General features: G+C 41.8%; 1 protein-coding gene across 19 annotated transcripts in view; it reads left to right on the top strand.

Moving 5' to 3' along the window:
- The window catches only part of LINGO2 (leucine rich repeat and Ig domain containing 2), a 716,716-nt gene that overhangs the window by 343,069 nt on the left and 349,554 nt on the right, over positions 1-24,093 (top strand). Inside the window, exon 1 of one of the 19 annotated variants that reach the window (XM_039543524.1) lies at positions 15,085-15,151. The exons of 17 other annotated variants lie outside the window; for them this stretch is intronic. The gene's annotated coding sequence lies outside the window, so the exon portion shown is untranslated. Of the gene's footprint in view, positions 1-15,084; positions 15,152-15,635; positions 15,700-24,093 lie in introns of those variants that run through there. One more of the 19 variants, XM_039543523.1, reaches the window with a different exon arrangement.

The raw sequence follows: 24,093 nt of genomic DNA, 5'->3' as shown, positions 1-24,093 counted from the left end.
TATGAAATGATCCAAATCTTCTTCTTCCTTTTTCTTGTTTATTCAGAGGGGCTTTTGTTGGAAATGGTTTTAAATAACAAAACATGTTAGTTTTCTATGTGGTGTACTTTTCTCCAGGCAAAGCCCACCATCTTGCATGATGCATCTTGTAAAGTCGGTGTCCAATTCTGCATGTGACACAGCAGGACTCCCCTTTGTGCTACATTCAGCTAACATGCCTCTTGAGCCCTCCCTTCCCTGCTTGGACTGCGCCAGCTTAAAGCCTTTGATGTTGTCACTGATTAAAACAAGAGGTTGGATATTGGTGTGTCCCTTTAAAAGAATGGGCTGGTATGGAGACAACCAGCCATTCAGTCCTAGAGATGGTTTCATCAGGCAGGTCATTGGTGAAAAACTTGAAGCAGAGTTGCATAGGGAGGCTTGCACTGTTCTTGCTGACTCTGGAACTCGTTCTGTAGATAAATAGTAGACTTCAGCCCCATCCATCTTTTGCTAGTTACCTTTGGTTTTACAGACCCCCCCACAAAAAACTTGGTACAATCCCAGGAGACAGAGAAGCATTTTTGACAACAGAGGCTAATAATATAATCATGGAGTTCAGTGAGCTACAGAGGTCAGGTTTTTTTTTGTTTTCCTTTGTCACTCATTATTATTTATTTATTTCATTTACTGTTCTACCTTTCTTTAGAAGTTCAGAAGGTGTACGTAGGTCAGCACATCTTTTCAACTGGTGGTTTCTTGGGACTCAAAGAATATAACTACTAGCCATAAAAGGGAGCCTTGGATGCCACATTATTGATAACACACAAGTTAAACTAAAATGTTAAAACTTGAAAGTCCCCATCATGTGTCAAGGCAAGAACATGCTGAGAAATTTAGGGAAAACACACGCACGCGTGCACACAGAGTAAGTGATCAGGGTAAATATAATTTAACTGTAGTCAGCTTTGATCATCATAATAGGTATGTATATTCTGTTCTCAGCAGAGTAATCTCAGGGCACTTTGGAAGCAGAATCAATAGAAAAACAAATGTAGCATTTACTCAGCAAACTGGGTATTATTTAACTGCAATACAGTATGTGTTAAAAGTGAAATACTTATAAATAAGTACATTGATTTGACATGCGGGGCTGACTGTGAGCATAAGAGGCATTAATCTGCATATCCTTTAGCTTGCAGAGATTTCAGTGTAAGTGTCTAAGTGATCATAAAATAATGGGCTGTTATGGCCTTACAACTAATAATACCATTCCTGTGTGAATGCCATGTCCCTTAGATGGGGGGGAAGGACAGTATTCTACTGTGAATTGCAAAGAACATGTATTGAAATAAACTAGGCCATTTGGTCAGTTTATGGTAGAGCCATGCGGGTAGTAATGCAATGTTCTCAGCCTGTTTGCTTTTTACAAGCACAACGCTGCTTTCTTTTTTGTGGGCCAAATATCTGTGCTAAGCTTTAATTTTTGGAAGGAGCCCATGGAAGGTAACACTTCGGAAACTAAAATTGTAATGGCAGCGGTTGAAGACTTCCACGCTTGCAACAGCAGTTCCAAACAATACGGCATCTGATGAGTCAGTCCTTCCAGAAACTGCAGTCTGCACAGTATTAAACCTGGCATCAGGGCGAGGATGAGCAGGTAGCACAACGTCCACCTTGTAGATAGTCTGAATAGGTGGCTCACCAATGTGAGCACAGGCTCTGGACTATTCATGCAATATTGCGTATTAGTTCTCATACAGCCTCAGCCATGAGACCTTATATAGTGCTCTATGCAAGACAGAAACTGCAGGATCTCCCATCCAGCTCCTTCCTCACCTGTGAGTGAGACTGTGTTCTATTGTTGTTCCTTTTATTTGTACCATGTGCACAGTTAGGGTAGGTGCCTCACAACATATATAGCTCGGCAGATCCCAGCCCCAGCGATCTTACAATCTAGAATTTAAACAGGACACAACACATGGATCAGGGTCAGTCAAAATTACAAAAATAAGGTCAAGTCATGACTGATTTCAGATGCTCTGTGGGCAAAAGGAATTTGTCTTTTCTGTCCTTAGGGGAGGGGATTATTACTACTAATTTAACTTGTTCCCTTCCAGGCAGAAACGAGCCTTTAGGAGGGGTTCAAATGGGGAGAGGGTGATGGCAAGAAGGACAGGCATTGAGAAAACATCCCAGGCACCTGGGACCGCCCAGATATGCTTGTGCCAGAGGACAAGAAAAGGTGATTCAAGGGTAATTTCATTGTTTCAGACAAAAGGGGCAGGGCCTCAAAAGGAGATGAGGTTGAACAGTGCTCACATTAGACTTACATGTGCCCATATGCCATACCAGCCCCTATCTGAGTTATCCAATGTTCTGCCCTGCCCCAGTTGACATGCTTACCAATAAGAGCCAGTTGCACAAAAAAAACTGAAACTGTTGCTTCCTGATACTGGGGCATAACCCCCATCCCCCAGTTCAGGCAACTGTCTTACCACCCATCACCAGCAGAGGGAGCACCACCATAGCCAGAGGCTATGGTTTCTAGAGTCCCTTCCCCCCAAGGTGGGGAAGTAGCAGGAGGAATTGCCTTTGGAGAGGACAGGAGGAGCAGGCCCAAGTGGCTCTTGGTGCAGCCAATACAGAAGAGTCCTTGCTCTCTGCCTGGAGCAGCTTTGGAGCACCTTAGTACTCTTGCTCTGAGGAAGTGACAGGTCCATGGTGGGCAGGCCAATGTGGGACCCCAACACAGCATCATAGTGACAGCTGTCAGTTTTGTTGTCACCTTCTATTCTGTCTAGGTGCTTGCTCTGTGTCCATCCTGGTGACATGACCCATCACTCTGGTTTCTGAGCATGATGGTGTCATGAGTGGGCGGAGTTTGGGTTGTGCTTGGGAGAATTACCCCACTAAAGTTTTCCCCGTGTTAACCCCTGAGATTGGAAATGCATTCAGAAGGTGCATGATCAAGGGCCTTGAGAGCAAGGACAAGGAGCTTGAATGCACACAGCAATGGATAAAGAGGGGAGGGATTTAAAGAATTGGGTGACACAGTTGATTGGTGGGCAAGAGAGATGACTTTGGTCACAGCCACTATAACCCTCTCTCCTGTGGTGCTAAGCCTGTGCAAAGGCTGCTTGGATGTACATAAGGTAAGAGGCATAAAAGAAGTGGGAAAAAATGAAGCCGGAATGGGAGCGCCCATAGGAAGAAATCTATGACAGAGCACCCTGTTAGCACATGGCATTGGGCTGTGGATAGAAAGGGAAGGAACAGAGGTAGTGATTAAGGTCCACCAGGTACCAGATGAGTGGGAACTCCATCAGCAGTGCTGTCACTAATGTTATCAGCTGTTTTGTGATGGGGCTGAGACCCTATGTGACTGGTTAGGATTAAGGTCTCCACTGGAATTTATGTAATATTCTATAACATGCCAGTAAAATGCATGGTGGGAATACCATCAAACTTAGTGCATAAGCCTTTTGTCTTTGCTATTGCTGTTAACCATAAAAAGCTATCGGTAACATAAACCAAATTATCTAATTTGCAAAGGTGAATCCAAACTTGCAAAGTACCACTCTTCATTGCTGAGTGTGTGGAGAGAATATTCCATTTTAGGGCGAGATCAAAATTATAATATTTAAACCACAATAAAGATTCCAGTGCAGACCAATTAAAATGAAAATACACATAACCTTTTTAAAACATAAAGGGCAGACTTTTGCTTTAAAAACTGCCATCCAAAGTGGTTTTTGACAACATAGCTTCATGTATTAGTGGAACACGATAAACAAGATGGATTCTGGAACAAAGGGATGCATATTCCTCCAAATTCTGTATCATTACTGCATCCTTAATGAAAGGCAACCATTGTAGTTGGTAATTGTTTCCCTTTTTACAGTTACTATGTTGCATTTAGCTGACTAATTACCTAGTTGTTTTGGAACACCATTAATATGTGTGGGGAAAAACCTATTAAAACTCATTGTAATATTAGACGGCCTTTGAAGGCACAACATAAAACTAAGGGAGAAGAATTAGCTGGCTTTATTAAAATGATGCTGTCAAGGTATCCGTAGTTTTAATCAATATCTCCTTGGAAGCATGAAACTTCCATTTTTCTTGACTAAAATGCTTTCCTCCTTCAAGCATTCTTGACGGATGGTTTTGTGGGGTTTTTCATGAGTACAAGGCTGTTAAGATTTAATTTTTTTTAATTGAAATTCTATGCATATCTGTCTGTTCTCCTGACCCTGAATATATTTAGAGAGAGAGGGAATAACAAGGATGGTGTCATATAAACATTTTATTGCATTTGGGATAACATCAATACCCATGAATGCAAAGGCTGCAATTAAATTTTGTAAGTAATGCTAAAAAATTGCCAATGAAAACTTGGTATTACACCTCACAACTGTATGTTCTGGACATGCGCATATTTTGCAGAAAAATATATTTTAGAAATGATAGCTGTGTAAACTTATTTTATTGTAGCTTTTCCCCCCTTATTCCTCCACCAGTGAGATCAGGTGTCTTAGGGCATGGCTACACTTGCAGACATAGAGTGCTTTGAGTTAAACCAGCCTTTGGAGAGCGCAGTAGGGAAAGCACTGCAGTCTGTCCACACTGACAGCTGCAAGCGCACTGGCATGGCCACATTTGTGGCACTTGCAGCGGCATTGGGAGCAGTGCATTATGGGCAGCTATCCCACAGAGCACCTCTTCCCATTCTGGCCCTGTGGCTTGTGGAAGGGGGCGGGGAGTGCAGGGCATTCTAGGTCCTGTCCCAATGCCCCGTTATGCATCGGTTCACATCCCAGCAATACCTCTGCTTCAGTCCACATTTGGCGCCATCTTTCAATGTTTTTTGTGCTGCGTGCTCTGTCTTCCCTTTCGGTTTGTGGGAATGGAGACCGAACTGCTGAGGAATATGCTGATGAGTCTCGCCAGCATGTCACATTTGGCAGTTGAGTTACTCCTTAAGATCCAAACTGACAGTGAGAAGTCAGGCAATGATATCGGCTTGAATAACGCATATGACATGAGATTGCTTGTGGCATTCATGGACATGCTCACCACCATGGAACACTGCTTTGGGGCTCGAGAAAGAAGCACTGAGTGGTGGGATCACATCATCATGCAAGTCTGCGATGATGAGCAGTGGCTGCAGAACTTTCAGATGAGAAAAGCCATTTTCATGGGACTGTGTGCTGAGCTCGCCCCCACCCTGCAGCGCAAGGACACGAGATTGAGAGCTGCCCTGCTGGTGGAGAAGCGGGTGGCTATTGCATTCTGGATGCTGGCAATTCCAGACTGCTACCGATCGGTCGCTAGCCAGTTTGGAATGGGAAAGTCCACGGTTGGAATCATGTTGATGCAAGTTTGCAGGGCCATTAATCACATCCTGCTCAGAAGAACCATGACTCTGGGTAACGTGCATGACATTGTGGCTGGCTTTGCACAAATGGGTTTCCCTAACTGTGGAGGGGCAATAGATGGGACGCATAATCCAATTCTGGCACCAGCCCACCTAGCCTCCGAGTATGTTAATCAGAAGGGGTATTTCTCTGTGGTTCTCCAGGTGCTTGTGGATCACCATGGGCTTTTCATTGACATTAATGCAGACTGGCCCAGAAAGGTGCATGATGCACGTATCTTTCAGAACACTGGCCTGTTCAGGAAGCTGCAAGCCGGGACTTTTTTCCCAGACCAGAAGATCACCATAGGTGAAGTCGATATGCCCATTGTGATCCTTGGAGACCCTGCCTACCCTTTAATGCCATGGCTCATGAAACAGGCTCAAGGAGCAGTTCAACAACAGGCTGAGCCAGTGCAGAATGGCTGTGGAGTGTGCTTTTGGCCGTTTTAAAGGGCCGCTGGCACTCTCAGTATGGGAAGCTGGACCTGGCCAATGACAGCATCCCCATGGTTATATCCGCATGCTGTACCCTCCATAGTATTTGTGAAGGGAAAGGTGAAAGCTTCACTCAGGCATGGACCTCGGAGGTTCAACACCTGGAGGCTGAATTTGAACAGCCAGAGAGCAGGGCTATTAGAGGGGCCCAGCGCGGGGCTGCAAGGATTAGGGATGCCTTGAGGGAGCAATTTGAGGCTGAAAGCCACCAGTAATGTCTGGTGCCCTGCACAGGAGTGAAATGCAGTGGTTTCAATGTTAGTAGGAACCTGTGTTTACTATGCTGATTTGCAGTGCCTGTTGCTTTCCTGGGCTAAGGTATCTTTTACTTTATGCAACAATAAAGAATGTTTTCACAGCCAAAAAATCCATTTATTGAAAAGAAACACAACTGCTTTGGAAACAGAAAGGGCAAAGGGGGAGTGGGGAACAGTACAATCACAGATTTGTGTATGTTCTGTTATCATACTCAGCCTTCCTGTCGGGAGTGCTGTGCAATGAGTGCTGCACGTCAGGATGGCTATACTGCATGGTGATGGGGGTTGAGTGCAGTGGGTAAGGGTCATAGTTTTCAGGGGTGGGTGGTGAAGCTACAGCTGTTGGAGACAGCTGGTGGTGATAAGAACCCGGATGTTGGGGAAAGTGGGTTAAAGGTGACATAGGGGCACAAGGGAAAGAGTTTTGGGACAAGGGCTGCAGGGGGAGCGTGTGCATCAAACGTTATTCCACTCGCCGAGGTGGAGTACCAGGAGCGCTCTGGCCCTGGAGTCAGAGCGCTCTACGTGCCTTGCCAGTGTGGACACGTCATGAGTTAGAGTGCCCGGGCTTGCTTTAATGCGCTCTCACTCACAAGTGTAGCCATGCCCTTAGTCACTGATTCAGCAGAGTTCTCAAGCATGTGCTATGCATATTCAGCAAAACACTTACAGGTGTGCTTAAGAGCTTTGCTGAACTGGGGTATAAGTTAACATAAGTCCATCTAGGTCTCAGAGGAAAAGACAAATATATATAAAATACATTTTTGAAAGCCTTCTAAATTAACTTTTACATGCATAATTATATCTCATTCTTACAGTCCAGTGTCCCAGGTTTGTTCAGGGCTAAAAACAAGTGCTGTGTGACCCAGCAGAAAGCTAGGAATCTGCCCTCCCTTGTCCAGTGGAATGAGTTTCATAAACCTGATTGTTGTCCCTCTGCCCTGGCCTCTTTGCACCAAACGAATGATCTTAAAGGGTGGCTGGGGATTTCCCCAGTGTAGAGGGCATGCTGGGAGGGGAGGGAGCTGGTTTGTCAGAGGAGTAGCTGCAGTGCCTTGTAGGTCATTGCCAGTTGGTATAGGTTCAAGTAGTTCTGAGGTTGCTCTAATTTATGCCTTAGAGGGGGATTAACAAGTCTATGGCTGTCCCCAGGATTTGGGAGAGTGCAATGGCAGTTTTAAATCCCATTTGCCTGCCTCCTGCACTAAATCCTACATTCAGCACAGTTCATTCGGATCCAGTGATCTGGCCCCTGTTTCTAGTTCTGCTGGATCGTGAGTGAGTGCTCACGTATTGTGTTGGTTTGATGCTCTTTGCTAGTGTCATATCAGACTGTAATTCACTGAAGATATTTAGACTCATTGCATCAAGAATTATAAATGTTTTATATGTGCTAGGGTGTGAGCATACTGATGTAGACAACTTTTAACCAAGGTCTTGTCACAGTACATAAAATTAAGAAGCTTCCCAATCAGAAAGCCAGTCAAATAAATGGTATGGAACAATCTTAGTAAACTTAGCATAAGATATAAAAAGCGAGAACAAATAGATCCAGTTATGCAGATTTTTGTTTTTTAAACTTTAAAGGGTTATAGTTTTGTCACAGTTACAGGGCAAGCTGCCCTTTAGACCCCTTTTAGTCCCTTTTGAGTGCACCTCTCAGGTGACAGCCCTGACTTCCTGCATTCCCTCAAAGGTGGACCCCACAATTTAACCACCCCGGGACTGGATCTCTGAGCTGCAGACGCCTTGCTTCCCAACTGTGTTAACATGACAGGACCAACTGTGTTTGGCATTTGTAAGCCCTGTTTTGTAAGAACGTGCAGCCCACAGCTGATGAAGCTGATTCAAAACCAGCTTCATCAAAAGAAAGCCTTTTTTTCTTCATTCACCCAAAGGTAGATAGCAGTCAGAGATGAGGATTAAAATAATAAAGGCCTATATGCATATTTCTCTTTACCCAAACTTGAAAGCTTTGGTAAGTTCCATTCAGCCCATTCACCTCCATTATGTTCTCTTCCAGCTTCTGCTGCTGACCACTGAACTTCCTGCTTAGGTTAAGATTTTTAAAGTTTTAGTATCTCCCGTGACTCTAGGTTTCACCTGGGAAGAATAAACTTTGTTACCCTAGTTGGAGCCAGGCTGGGGGTATTCCCCAGTTAATAGCTTCCCCACTGTTTTCCCAAAGGACCTTTGGCATTCTATATGGTAGTACTTTGTCTTTGTCATTGTTTAATTTCCAGTTTGATTTCTCCCCCTTATAGCCTCCTTTGATTTAACTCTATGCACTTAGGTAGGATAATACCAAACAGGCAAACTGAGGTGCACATCATATTTATAAAAGATAATACAGATATTTCCCTTATTCTCCATAATTTGTACAGGAACCTATAGGCAGCATCACACAATAAATGCATTTTCATAGGACTGTGGCAAACACTAGTTAGTTGAAGCTTATTTTGTTCTTTGTGGCTTGAAAGCAAATTGGAATGTGTATTTATTGTATAAATATGTATGTCTAGAAAGGATTATTTGTTGTATTGTGCATCTTTCAAGTGAGACACATGGCCAATGTTCTACCCACTTATAAAATCTCAGGGCGAGTTAGCAAGAGTAGCAGTATTTTCCCAGTCTTCTGGCAAAATTCCAGCCTGGGTAATTATATTTCTCCTTCCCTGAAAGTCCTCCTGTAGTTTCCAATGGAGTTACTTTTCCCTTCCTGTTCTATTCAAAACTGGTATGCAGTATTGTTGCATGGTGTTAAAGAGCTGCCACATATCACTCCATAAGTTGCTGCATTTTACAAATCTGTTGAATGTCATTGATAAGACTTTCAATGTTATCCCTCTCAACATCAAGGGTAGCACTGTGTGCTTCAATTACCAGATTAGTTTGGTAGATCATTGTAAGTAGCTTCATCCACGAAGATGACATCAGAATGCATTCAGATTTGGATATGTGCTTCTGAATAGACTGAAGTTCAGTTTGAGCCCGCGCAGTGAGAGATTCAAGTTCATTTAAAGCCATTCTCACTTAATTCAAATGCTGCGCAACTGGTTGAACACCATCAATCCGTGCAGACCATCTAGTTTTGGACATCCCATGCAGTGAAACAGGAAGATATTGCTACAGAATTTCCCACCTTTGTGGACTGCTACTGAAGAGACTGTACATTTGCTGAACAGTTCCAAAGTAAGTAATTGCCTCCTTACATGATTCAGCACAGTCAACACCTACCAGGTTTAGTGTGTGGTTTCCACAGCTGGAGAAAATACAGTTGAATTATGCTCAAGCAGAAGTGCTTGTACACCTTTGTACTTCCCAGCCACATTAGATCCATTGTCATAGGCTTGACCAATGCAGACTTGAAAATCTAACTTAAAACCTTCTAGAATTGCTAATACTTGAGCAGCAATTCCTTTTCCAGTTTTTCTCGTGAACTTATCAAACAAAGTAAACCTTTCTTCAATTAGCAAAGAGTTCTGTGGCACCTTATAGACTAACAGACGTATTGGAGCATGAGCTTTCGTGGGTGAATACCCACTTCGTCGTGTATTCACCCACGAAAGCTCATGCTCCAACACATCTGTTAGTCTATAAGGTGCCACAGGACTCTTTGCTGCTTTTTCTTCAATTGAAAATTTTGAGCTGTCTACAATCTTAACATATTGAATAACCATAGTAGTCTGTTCCTTGTGAGAACAATCTGGAGTGGCATCAACAATTATGGAAAAATACTTGATTTCGAATCTCATCAAGAATTGTTGTTTGTACGAATGACCCACATAGCTTAATAAACTCATTTTGTATGTGTCTGGAGAGCTAATGGACTTGCACACACTTTTGACTCTCTTGCGATTCTCTAACATGTTTAACATGCTCTGATAAAAGTGGGTCATATTTGCTGAGGAGCTCAAATATGCCTAGAAAGTTTCCATTTGCACGATCACCAATACATTGACTGGAACCAAAGAGAGCCAATCCCCGCTCAGAAAGAAAAAGGATGATATTCAGGATGTGCTCAAGAAGGTTTTTCCAATTATTAGTTTCTGTAGAGAGTTCAGTCAGGAGTAAATTCTCAACTGAACTTTCTGCTGATGGTGCCCTACTGGCTGATTTCCATGCTACATAGTTTTTTCTTTGTGTGATGTTGAACTCTCATGTGATGGTATTCGGTCTTTCAACTTCTTCCAACCTCTGTTGATGCTCCATCCTGATTGATCAGAGAGAACTGATGCATTTGCAGCACTTTTGTTCAAAATGAAGCTGGGTGCACAGTATAGAGATTGTTTTTTCTGTATTCCAGCATAACCAGTCTCTTGTGTAGGTCTCACCATTTGGAAAAGTTTTTGTCAGCAGACGAGTAGGGAAAGCATGATTATTAGCATCTTGTGGAATGTTGCTTGGAATTTCAAAACAACTAATTTGAAGAAAAGATTGCATTTGGGCAGCATTGCTTTTGTCAATAATTCCAGTGTCAGTCACAGTCAAACCTGTAGTACTCATGAATTGCTTTTGCTGCATAAGATCTACATCTTCCTGTTGCTGTTGAGTTTCTTGATCATACCCAGGATCTTCTGCTGCATCTGTTACTATTGACACATCTCCTTCTTGACTACTGTCCTCATGTTCAGCTATTGGCATTGAAATATCACCTGTTGCAGTTGCGGCATTTTCATTATCTGTAGCATTGTTTGTTGGTAAGGTGTGTTTTTCAGTGGTTTGAGAAATGAAGTTATTGGCTTTGAGCTCTTAGCTGCTGCTGTTTTTGCCGTCTCTTGTTTGCACCACTTTCAAATCTCCTCTTCATAGTGATCTAGCTGGTCAATCTGTAGCCTATCCACACTTGAAAAATACTGCTGTAAATAAGTAGCTTATCTACACTTGAAATCTTCTACTGTAAACATCTACACAATTGCTGAATGGTACACAAATGATGAAAAGACTTAAAATGAAGGAATACTAATTAAGAACACAAAATAAAACAGACAATTATCCTCATCACTGAATCAAAACTCAAGCACGCAAGGTATAATATAAGAGGCTGAGCTGAAGACAAAGGGATGACATATATAGTAAACACAGAAATGAATGCAGAGGGATAACGTCCACAAATTTCAAGCATGTGTCCTCACGAAACTCACTGTACGAGATTGTCCTCACAAATTTTCACCCTTACTCTGGGCCTATAGACTATGAAAGCCTATGATGATGGCCAAGCAACCAAGCTAGGGCTCAACCAACCAACCAATCACCTCTTTTAGCTCCCTTATGAAGATAATAATGAGGAATTCTCACACATAAATAATTGCTTAGTCAATTAGATGTAAAACTGTAAAGACACTAAAATGTAACAATTCTCTAACTTTCCACACACACACACACTTGATCCAGCACCAACCATCAGTAGTGGTTTGTTTATATAATTAGCTGATCTGAGAGGACACGTTCATCACGGTCTAATCTTGTGCCATCAGAACCGATATATTTTTATTAATATTTATGAACATTTTAAGCTCTTTACTATGACAAAATCTATATCCGTTAACAAAAAATGTATGTCTTTTACCAAATCGCACAGTCAACTTGTGGAACTCCTTACCTGAGGAGGTTGTGAAGGCTAGGACTATAACAATGTTTAAAAGGGGACTGGATAAATTCATGGTGGCTAAGTCCATAAATGGCTATTAGCCAGGATGGGTAAGAATGGTGTCCCTAGCCTCTGTTCGTCAGAGGATGGAGATGGATGGCAGGAGAGAGATCACTTGATCATTGCCTGTTAGGTTCACTCCCTCATGGGCACCTGGCATTGGCCACTGTTGGTAGACAGATACTGGGCTAGATGGACCTTTGGTCTGACCCGGTACGGCCTTTCTTATGTTCTTATTTGCTTAAATTTGCAGCTCTAAGCTGAGAGTGTGTCACATTTTGGTCCGATAGGGATGCGCATAAAAACAAGTTGCAAACCTTATCAAATGCAAAAAAATTAACAAGTGTCTAAATCTGAGGCCCACTTTGAGCTTGAAGCCCAGGCCAAATGCCGCCCCCCTCCCCCGACCCCCTGCTCTGATTGGCCCTGGGTGCCCTTTTACAAGCCCACTGAAGGGGGCTCAGTACAGGACTGAGGTCATAGTCTATGAATCCATATTCAAAGTTACTAAAGAACTTTGAGCTCCTTTTGAATGAAAGCTTTGTATAAATGCAAGTCATTATCGTTATAAACTTGGTAAGATTGATATAATCACAGAAAAAGAGACAGAAACATCCTAGCCCATCTGGAGGGATGGTGACTTCCAGTAACAGGCCTTTTTCTGTCTTTAATTTCTATGATTTCTGTTATCATAACTGGTCATCCTGAAAATGCTATGAAAAGGTGAGTATACGCAGGGTGATTTGGGAGATAAAGCATTTGTTCCAAGCACAGAATGTGAACAACATTCTTATCTCTTGTGCTAAAAGCTCAAAGACAGGTTATGTTAGAATTTTTCCTTACTCATCTAAAGTAGGAGATCATTTTCTACTTGCCACTTGTTTGAGGGAGAAAGCAAGGTTGATATGGACTGTTGCAGAAAGGGAAGGGAGAGAAGGGTTTAGGCTTTTGAAAATCCCAGGGATTCTTTATGGATGGGGTGCGTCTCACACACATACACAGCTTGTATACTCCCAAATAGTCCTGATCTTTGTGAAAAACATTCACACGAGCTGTTTTCATGTATCTTTGTGCCAACGTGTAAGCTGCAATTGTAATTGCAATCATTCCAACAGCCTGCTGATTTTCTTTGGGATTTCTCCAGAGCTGCAACAAAGCAGGTTAATTTAATTCTGTCAGACATGGGGCTAGATTCAGCAAAGCTGGTGCAAAAAGGTGAAAATGATCCTTTCCTGCCCTAGCAGTAACCTGCCCTCCTGAGGGGAAGTCCATTCCTGTAGAGGACAGGGGCAGCTGCTGTTACCCTCCAGTGGGCTTTGATAAAAAAGGCAGAGGGAGGACTAGATTTAAACTCAGCAGAGCATCATAGGAGCTCTAGCAGTGAGTGCTGCCTCAGACAGATGAAGAATCTGTGGACACTCCAGCTGCCCTGGCAGCACTGCCCCTAATGCCTCTCCCCACACATGCAGCTCTTAAGTAGAGTTTATGCTACTGCAACCCACTCATCCCCACTGGAGGTCCCCCTAGCAGAGATTACCAGGATTTCTGCTAGCGTAGGTTGACATAACACGCTAGTGAATCTGGCCCAGGATCTGCATAAAGAGGTCGTAGCATGGCCTTCAAAATATGCATTTGTTGTGCTGCAGCTGCTTCAAGGAACAAATTGAGGAAGTTCAAATGGCTTTCTGTCTAAAGCCATTCTAAATAAATACAGCCCAGACAAAATGAAACACAAGCAACCAGTGTCCCTGTGTAGCTGTGTCTTAGCAAGATATGCATGTTATGCCACATTTGACCTAAATAGGGTGACCAGATAGCAAGTGTGAAAAATCTGGATGGGGGTGGGCATCTATATAAAGAAAAAGCCCCAAATATCGGGACTGTCCCTAGAAAATTGGGACATCTGGTCACCCTAGACCTAAATTAAACGCCAAAGCCCCTAGAATTCTGCAGCCGGGCCTAGCACAATAAAGAAGCAGCAGCCAGCTGCCACAAAACCTCCTTCCCCACCACCGGCCAGCCTACCACAGCCTAAAACCTCCACAATGGTCTGCAACCACAAGTTGACTCTAAGCTCCCCTTCTTTTCTATTGGGAGTACAGCAGCAGTTGTAAGGAAATGGGAATATTCTGAGAATTAGCCCTGGAATGTGGGGAGGCCTGGGAAGGAGGGGGCTGCAGCTCAGTGGCTTTTAGAGTTAAAACTAAGCCGGGAACGGGGGGACTGGAGCTGGCAGGGCTTTGATGAACTTGGCAGAGCGGGTGCATCCCTACCTATAGAGCCCCTAAAGAGAGTTGCCTGCCTGGTCTGGCCTCCTTCCTGACGTCTAAGAGCCCCTTTGGAGTTCTGTAGCTGGAGCACACCCTGCTGTCAAAGAAGGGGTTCTGCTTTAAAAGGATTCTGTGAGGCATAGTCTTCTTCCAAAAGCCTCCCCTTCCTCGTCTGCCGTTTCTGGGGATTCATTGGCTGCCAACTGGCCCTCTCCACTAAGCCTCAGTCCACCCCATTAGCGATTTATGCAGTCATTTTGCAAATAGCAGGAATTATGCAGCCATTCCTACTGCTGCATAATCATGTACAGTGCAGAGGTATGTATAATAGCTTGTATTAACACACACACATCCATGCACTTCAGTTCCTCTCGTGCATGGGAAGAGATGTCAGTGCACCAGGACAAGAGTATTTGATAAGCCGGTTTATCTCTCCCTCACTCTCTCTGACTGCTATGGAGACTCAGCGTTAATCAGAAAGTGGGGAACGCACAGGTAGCTCTTGCACCGTGGAGAAGTGCTTATTGTATTCACAAACATGTGCCTTGCATCAGACAATTCCAAGGTCCCCTGTATGAACACACCTCCTTTATTCTGGTGTGGGGGTAATTGTCAAATGCTACCCATCGTAATTTTCATTTAATAAGATTTGCATTCCTTGGAATTTTTGGATCTGAGGTTCCTATCTTATTGTCATGGAGTGCTCGTTTCAAGCCTTTCATGGACGCAGAGCTTAACAGTGCCAATCCCCATTTGCTGTCAAATCACTGTGAGCCTATGAAACAAATTTCTATCTAAGCAGAAACACCTTGCAATCATTTTACAGCCTTTAAACTAAAACTGAAGTTTAAGGTCAGGAAGGTTGTTTTGCAGGTTATGGGACACAATGACCAACTGAGAGCACCAGCCTTCAAATTTGTGGATTAAGTGAGGAAAGTAAAAGCCTTTTTAAGTTTTAGTCTTAAAATCTGAAAAGGATTAAGCTATAGCTGGTGCTAATAAACTGCAGGAATGAATGTAGGTTAACCACTTCTTTGTAAGATGGATGGTGGCTAATACCATAGCAGACTTTTTTGAGGTGAGGAGGGCTGCTTTTTTTGGTAGCTTTGTGCTATTTTCTAGGGTTTTTTATTTATTTCTTTACTTTGTGGAGCGGGGGAGAGGGGTTAATTGCCTTTTATTTAATTTAGCCTGAAATAGCTGCAGAGAATTTTATATTTTAAAAATTCATGGGAAAAGTGATACATTTGTATTTATGTCCATTGAAAAGGCTACAACTTATCCCTCTAACACTGTATGGCCAATGAATGAATAGCTTAACTCTTGGTTTGGGGGCGTTTTTGAGGGGGGGGTGGTGGTTTTTGTTTGTTTGTTTGTTTTTAATCTTTGTAGCCTGTGGAGATATCTCGAGCCTACCCATTTTTTTAAAGCATTTTCATCCCTTACAATTGTGTTCCTATTGCATGTTAAACTGTCTTTGATATGGATTCCTGATGGTTTATAGTTGGTTTTTAAATGGAGCTCCATGAATGCAAAAAGTGCTAACTGTTTCAGAGGAAAATGAAGTCCTGAAGAAGACTGATATGGAAAAATTGGCGTTCCAGGGAAATCTCCTTCCAAACCCCGGTTAGTTAGAGGTTGGCCCCAAAGCATGAAAGTTGGTATGCCTTCTGACATTCTTGTTTACTTGTTTTACATTTGTTATCCAGATACGTGCCTAATCTTCTTTGGAATCCTGCCAAGCTTTTTGCCTCAATGCTGTGTGTCTATCACTTTTCCGTCTGTCTTTCACTTATTTGTCTCATTATAATTTATCTGTCTATCACTAATTTAGTGATACACTGTGTATCCTGGGCAATGAAGGCATGCAGATCAACACTGGAAGGCCTTCAAGGAAGAAGTGGGTCTTTGGGAAAAGAATAAGGGCAATTGGCAGGCAAGACTTGGGACGCTGATCAGAGCATATGGATGAACTAAAAGAGGGCATATTGCCAGGTTGGGCAAGAGAGTACAGGAGTAATAAGGAGAGAGACAATTGGAAAGAGCCTAGAGAGGAAAAATAGGAAAAAAATGAAATGCAGCTGAAAATAAAATACCTGTATCCCATTTTTTAAAAAAAGAGAGATTTTATTTTCACTGTCTAAAGGCAACCCAGTTGGATACAGATTTAGTGAGGGAGCTGCCTTATTGCCTGCCATATAGCAAAAATTCCTTCTCTAGATAGCTTTTTGGCTGAGAAGGAATTTTTTAACGCTTATTTAAATAGAAGGTTCAGACATACTGGCTTCATAAATACATTGTTTTTATAAAATGAAAACTGCTTGAAACGTGCTTCATGTTTAAATGTTTCTGAGGTTTAGCTTCATAAAATGAATCCTGCGGAAGCTTGAAAATATCAACAACATTTATCTTATGCTCAGGACATAAGAGGGGAGGGGGATATGTCCTCTTCGTGTCCCAGCTGCTGGTATAGAAGGGTGAACTATGGCACTAGACCTGCTATTTCTCTCACTCATGCAGGGTGAGGTTTGGCTTTCCCCCCTCAGTGTGCTGAGTTGGCACAGAGGAGAGGGTAATAAGAGAGTAATCTGCCACTGGTATGAACCATTAGCAGATTTCTTCCCTCCTGGAGTGAGTGGAAAAGGGGGAATGAATTGTGTCTTAACTGAGCTGTTCCTGGGATGACTGAGCAACACAACACCCCTTTTGGCAGGGCTAGATGTGAAAGCACAAATCTTTGTGCTGTAATACACCTTTTGGTTATTGAAATTGTTGCAGAGAGTAGCAAGTACTTTTTCAGTAAAAACCTTGATAGGATTATTGTAAAGCGTGGTAGATGTGGGATGGGTGGTAAATATCTTCCATATTAATGGTTTTGGTTTAGTTTGCATGGAGAAGGTTTAATTCACCATTCATTACAACAGCCAAAAACCTCTCTCCTGCAAATGCCACCAGTCGAGGTTTGAAAATATCAAACCACTTTCAGACATCTGGTAGTATTGGATGATCTCAGCGAGGTTCTGGAAAGGAGTCAAGTTACTGGCAGAAAAGTTTCAGGTCTTTGCTGAGAGTATGAATTATGATACTCAGTGTTACTCCGAAGAAACTGATGACTATTTTAATAACCTTTCATTTGTGACATCTGTCAATAGGCAATTCTGTAGTATATAATTTATCATTCTTTACTAATAGTTTTCTGCAGGTACAGATTGGTTTTACCTAAGTCTGTAATCAGAAATACACTATTATAGTTCAACTTACTAAAAGCCAGATTTTTAAAAGAGCTCAACACCCATTTGGGTATCTGATTTAAGGGCCAGATTTTCAAAAAGGCTCAATGCCTGGTACATTGAAACAGTTATGGTGAGATGTCCAAAAGTGCTCACAATTCAATGTGCTAAGTTCTTTTGGAGATCTGGCTGCTTATTTAGGTTTTGAAGTGAGTGCTCAGTTCTTCTGAAAACTTTCATCATAGCAACTTCCATCTAAGGATCTTAAAGCACTTTACAGACACTAATGAAATGTCATTTAAAGATGGAGAAACTGAGGCACCAAAAATTAAAAGCCTGATCCTGCATTATTTAAGTTAATGCAGTGTGGTCTAAAGCATATAACACTGGACTGGGACTTGGGAGACGTAATTCTGCTACTCAGTGACTTTGGAAAAGTCATTTCACATTTGTGTCTCTCAGTTTTCCCATATTTAAAATGGAGATAATGATAGTGACCTCCTTTGTAAATCTCACTTTGAGATCTACTGAGGGAAAATGCTATATAAGAGAGACAGATTATTATTACAGGAAGTCTCACCATTTACTTCGGTGTGGAAGGATCAGGTAACAAGTGACTTAAATAACGCATCTGGACCAGAACCTAGAACAGATCCCAGACTTCCTGAATTTCAGTCATTTTCTCCACTACAGCTCCCTGCTTCCTCTGTACACAGCCACATTTGCAGACTCACCATGGGTATATCCTGTTTCAGTCAAGAAGTAATGATTATCCACATTCTGTAACAAAATGCCATTCCTAGGAGTTGTGACTGGCCCTCCATTCACACACAAATCTCCTTTCCCTTTAGTGGACAATAACTGTGTGACCTTTAGTGCATGTTTTTTCTTTGCAAATGTTCAGAATACTCTTCCTGTTTAATCAACATTTGACCTGTGGAAAGAAATAGAAAGACAGGGGTGGGAGGGGGGAGCATCTTGGCCAACACACCAGCAGTTGAACGAGGGACCACTCACAGCTAAAAGCATGAGCGGCTACTGCTGGAGCTAAAGAACTCTGTCTGTTTTTACCAGACCCATATCCTCTGGATCAGGCACAAATGGAGATGCGTAACACACACTCACCAGTGGCTTACATTTGCATGCAGAATCTTTTTCTTTTTTCAAATGAGAACTACTGGAACTCTTTCCCCAGTCTCCATGTCTTTACTGAACTCTGTCTCTAGATATTCATTCAAAGCCATCTGTGAATGGAAAATCATGTTAAGAGGTGTAGTGTAGCTCACAATTTTGGAAAAAAAATATTGTAATGCTTTTGCTGTGGATCTTCATTGGAAAAAAGATTTTCTGTCCATCTCGTGCTGTGATCCTGTTGGGTATCACAAGCTAAAACAGGCTAATTTGGGGGGAGAACTTGGATGGGACATAATCAGAAACACACAGATACTCAAGGAAATGGTGCTGGTGATTTAGTATTTGGCATTTTTTCTTCTGTCAGTGCCACACCAGTGTTTCAGTAGCATTGGGCACTGGTGAGGATGCATCATCCTTTGGATGAAATATTAAACTGAGATTCGTAACTACGTTGGACTTGAAAGATCCTGTGGTGTTTTCTACAAGAGTAAGGTTAACCTGACTAAATTCTAAGAAGCATACTTAATTCTGCTCACTTAAATTCCCTCCTGCAGTTATGCACTTTTGGTTCTAAAATGTTATGTAGGGTTGCTGAACACTGATAAAGAACTGCTGCATTTCATCTCAGGAGTGGCTATATTTCAGTGGTGGTTTGTAGTAATCCCTATACATCTCCCTTACATCATAGGGATGTTGAATATTAATTAAATCATCATAGGGATGTTGAGTCTTAATTAAATGTCTGCAAAGCACTTGGAGAGTCCATAGTTAGCAAGGTGCTTTATAAGTGTAAGGTATTTTAATAATAGTGTTACGGTGAGTCTGTCAAAGATGTTTATGTTAAAAACTTTGACAGGTTGAAAGTGTCTAGAAGACTTTTGGCATTGTATAAATAATAAATAATAATGTGACCTAGTTTGGTGTTTTAAACAATGGAGGGTAAAAGAAAAATGCTATTTAAAAGGATGCAGTAGAGTATTTCAGGCCTTTTTAATGGAAAAATAAATATCCAGAATCTCAGATTTAAATTGGAAAGGCAGAAGGGAAAGCAAATTTTACTGTTGATATTTTTAAACCATTAGTTCACATATTTTCCATTCACTGTTCCTGCATTCCTCTTTCTGATCCCCTTCCTCCCCTTGCTCTCTGCCTCCCACCATAATCAACTCAATCCAATATCTGTTCTTCTTACCCACCTTCAGAGCTGGGACCTCTGCTGTCCTATCTAATGTCGTCAGATCTTGTGCATTCAGGGGTTGGGTTCAGAGGTGCTCCAGAATGCAACTGTGCATTATGCATTCTGGCCTCAAGCAAATGCATGAGATTTGATTGTGACAAAGACTGCTGTACCTGCTGAGATTCCTTCATGGACTGAAGGAGATATTGCAAAGACAGAGGGACTTTTCAAGGGCAAAACAGACTTTAGTTCAGGGAGAGGAATTCCAGTACTTATGTAAATTGCCTCTAAAACTGTTAAGTAAATAATCCGCTTGTAGTTCTAAGCCAAACCAATACTTTCAAGCTAACTTCAATTGTTTTAGCTGAGATTTGGGCTCAGTCTTATATTCAGTTTGTGCATCCTTTGTTAGGAAGACTTTGGGGGAAATGGGCATTATTTCTTCATTTAGGTAACTCAGACCTTGGCAGCATGAAATTAGTGGCAACTGCACAAGATGCTTTGAGCCACAGGTATTACTGAGGTACATACAGCTGACAAAGCTTGTAAGCTCTAGTACTGTTTACCAGCTATTGTCATAGTCTCTCTGAACCTGGACTGTTTTATGGCTCAGAGATGAATTAGCAATTCACAGTGAATGCTGGCCAGATGCTGTTGAAGAATGTGAAGGAGACAGCAATGTAATCATACTGAAAACAAAATTTGAAGATCACCTTGTTTTAACGTTAGAGACTAAGCTAAACAAGATGACTGATTTATTCACACACCCTATGTCTTTATTAAATAAGCCAGGTTGAGAGTATAGGCATCGTATACAATGTTATTGGTATGAGCTACAGTACACATAATTTAGCAAACACATTGTCTCATTCAAACAGGTGGCTCCAGCTGGCAGATAGATGCTGGTGAAAATTTCACAATGCAGGGCTCAGTTATTTTAGAAACTATTCAGCATGTTTCCAGGCATTTCTTGGGTCCTTAGGTGAGTGTTCTGGGAAAGATGAATGCATACTCCCTCCTCATAAAGTATTGTGTGCCTTATTGCAAGTCAGTGAGTCTATTCTGCACATATGCAAACAAACTTCAGTTATGTGAAGGAGGTAATAGCCTTTCTCGTATTGGATAGTAGACAAATAATGTTGTGTGCCTTAATAGAAAATCTGACAGTTACCAACTCTACAGAATTTAAGGTGCATAGAAGTTATTTGAATAATCCCGTAGAGACAAATTTACAGGCAGTGAGTGATGCATTGAATTAAGATTCCTCCCTTACTGAAGAGTTTATAACTTTATCATTAAAACTGATTGAGACTGATACAAAAAGGCAGTGCTCATGACTACCAAAAACTGTGCACTTCATAACTTTGGGCTCAGACAAAACTCTTGCTAACTAGGTGGTGCACAGGATGCTACATCAACAAACTATGACTGACCTCTTAGATGACAGGAAAATTAGGGCTCATTGAGCAGAAGGTGCAAGGTCCTTTGGGGAATGTTTTTAGTGGTTGCTTGGAGGGTTGGCCTCATGTAATTTCCCTGTGAATGGGTAGGAGAATTATCAAGAAAAAATACTTTTTATCCAGGCCAGCTATTGTTTTCCTATTGCAAAATGTCAAAAATATCATGACAAATATTCATTCTGTAGCAGAGCTGTGGACAAAATAAGTTGCCAATTTCTGTTGAAATGTGAAAACTTTCATCCAGATCTCACCACTCTCAAAGCCCTGTGTCATGATCAGTGCCACGCTGGTTTATACCGATAGAACTGTGATTGTCAGTGTAAATGGAACAGAAACCTGGCAGATCTGTGTCGAGAGAATCTATGCTACTCACTCCTGGGGCTGATCTAACATAAACCCTCAGGCAGATCATGCTGGCCCTCAGCCAGCCCCAGACTTGGTGAGCAGCAAAGGTGACATAAAGCCACATTTGCCTGTTTCTGCACCAAAGCACTGCTCAACCTGACCTGAGAATCCATCCCAGAGCACTGCTTCCAACATCTGCTCTCTCTATCTCTTTGTGTTATTTAACCCCTCTTTTTCCTTGTGTGTGATTTGGTAGCAAGATATCTCCTACTGGTGTTGGATCATTCCTATTCCTAAAACATTTGCCACATCAGCTTTTGATTTTCCCTGGGGAGAGGACATCCAAGAGTCATTCTCTAATTCATTTTGTGTGTTACCTTTTTGTTTCATGGGAAGCAAGAACATCACAATAAAGAATGGGGAAAAACAGTTCAGATAAATTAAGAATTAAACTACATCTTTGTCAAAACTCAAACCATATCCCATTCTGAACATTTTATGAAGTTTTAAAAAGAAATTTCATCTTGTTTTTGGTTTGTTTGTTTTATTTTTGCAACTTTGCATCTCAAGTTTTAGCTGCTGGACCAAAAGCTGAGAAACAGAAATGTAGTAAGATGGGTTGGTTTTATAATAGGAGCATTTCTGACCTGGCCAAAACTGGAAAGTACAGAAATTATCCTTCAGATTTCCAGACAAGAAGATTTAGCTTTTCTAATGCTTAACCAAACTTCTAAAAAAGTGAACATGGTTAATCACTAACTAGTTCTATCTACCCTAATTTATATGACTTTTTATTGGGAATCATATGCAATAAAATGATTCAAAGCATAAATGGGGTCTTGCCAGCAATAGGGAGAGAAAAATGCACAATCAATGTGAATAATGGTGCGCTAGATTTAGTACAGTACTTTAAAAAAAACAGCATTTGTTCCAATAGAAGAATGGTCATGAATCTGTGAGGATCACATGAGATTTCCAAAGTAACAGTTCTTGGGGAGACAAGGTGGGTGAGGTAAGATCTTCTATTGGACCCACTTCTGTTTGTGAAAAAAGTCAAGCTTTTGAGCTACACACAGCTACTCTTCATGTCAGTTCTTGGATAGAAATACAAAGTCTTCTGTCCATTTTCTTCCTGAGAGATTTTGGGAGGGAGTCCATTACTGACCTGTCCACCTTTCTGTCTTAGACATGAGGGGCATCATTTCAAATCTTCAGATGGGGCTTACTCATTCCCTTACGTGAAATTACACTAATCTGCTTGCTGAATGGGAAAAGAATTGTCTGAAAGGCCCAAATGAAGATACACATGAATAATTCCAGAGATTTATCTATGGTAGATTTTACATTTTACATACCAGAAATATCACACCTCACAAATATAGACCAGCAGAATTGAATAGGAAGGTTGCAGTGTGAGTTTAGGCAATGTATGATGTTTTGTATCGATGTCTGTAAGAGGCCAGGACAGATGGTTTCTCTCCTACTGCAAGAGCAGTCCAGCATCCCTTACATATTGTCAACATCCAATAAGTATGCTCCTTCTCAGCATGGGAAAACATAACCAGCATATACTCCAGCACTTCACAGCATATGTTGCAGCCCCTTCAGACACTTTTTATATGCTACTTCCAATCCATCAAGGCAGATTTCAGAAATCCAGAATGCAGATCTGGCCTTTGGATCTGGCCCATAGTTTTTATTATACTGTAGTTCTTCATTGCCTGGCCCCTCTGGTAAAACAGAACTGTTCTGATCTGATAATGTTTTCCACTCTCTTTGCACAGGTGTAAATGACTACATGAGGGCCAAAAGGGTGGACAATCAACCCTGTTCATTTTTTATTTGTAGACTAAAATTATATTCTGACTAAATTTAAGATAATCAGTGTTGCAGTACAGTGCTACATGGAATATCAATAAAGTTAAGATTAACTGCCCATGTTTGCACAATCTCATTCACAGTACAATGTGAAATGATGAATTCTTGTTAATTACTTCCTATTAATATCTTTAAACTTCAGTGGAACACTAATGAATCAGATTGAGAGGAAAGTAAGAATCTCCCATGAGAAAAAAAATGTCTTTGTACAAAATGGATTGCTGGTTCAATATAATTGTTATATTTTGCTGTCAATGTGCATTTGTTAAATATTGTAATACACCCTGAAAGGGCTAGTACGCTTTCCAGCAAGGGACTGACTCTTTGATAGACAACTGAGTCTCTCCCCTCAAGCAAGTGTAATCCATTTTGGGGACAGAACTAGGGTGACCAGAAGTCCCAATTTTATAGGGACAGGCCCGATTTTTGGGTCTTTTTCTTATATAGGCTCCTATTACCCCCCACCGCCATCTCAATTTTTCACACTTGCGGTCTGGTCACCGTAGGCAGAACAAGTGACTGAGCTATCTTGGGAGGCAGTAGAAGGAAGTGGCAGCTCTCTGACCCTGAGGGGAGCAAGGAAAGGTCTGGGTAAAGTGCCTCTGAGCTGAGAGGGGGAGCCCCAAGTAGGGAAGGTTCTGAAGATGGAAGGTGCCTCCTAATAGGCTTGAGAATCGCTGGTTGGAAGAGCTTTCTCTCAGGATGCATTTGCCCCAGAGGCCCACAGGGATTCCTGGTTACTTGGAACAACCAGCTTTGTGGGGAGCAGCTGCGGCTATTCTATAAAGATACAACA

Source organism: Mauremys reevesii, linkage group 6 (genome assembly GCF_016161935.1).
Source record: "Mauremys reevesii isolate NIE-2019 linkage group 6, ASM1616193v1, whole genome shotgun sequence".
Classification (NCBI taxonomy): Eukaryota; Metazoa; Chordata; order Testudines; family Geoemydidae; genus Mauremys; species Mauremys reevesii.
The sequence above is the reverse complement of the archived record's forward strand: the minus strand, read 5'-3'. Positions and strand labels throughout refer to the sequence as shown.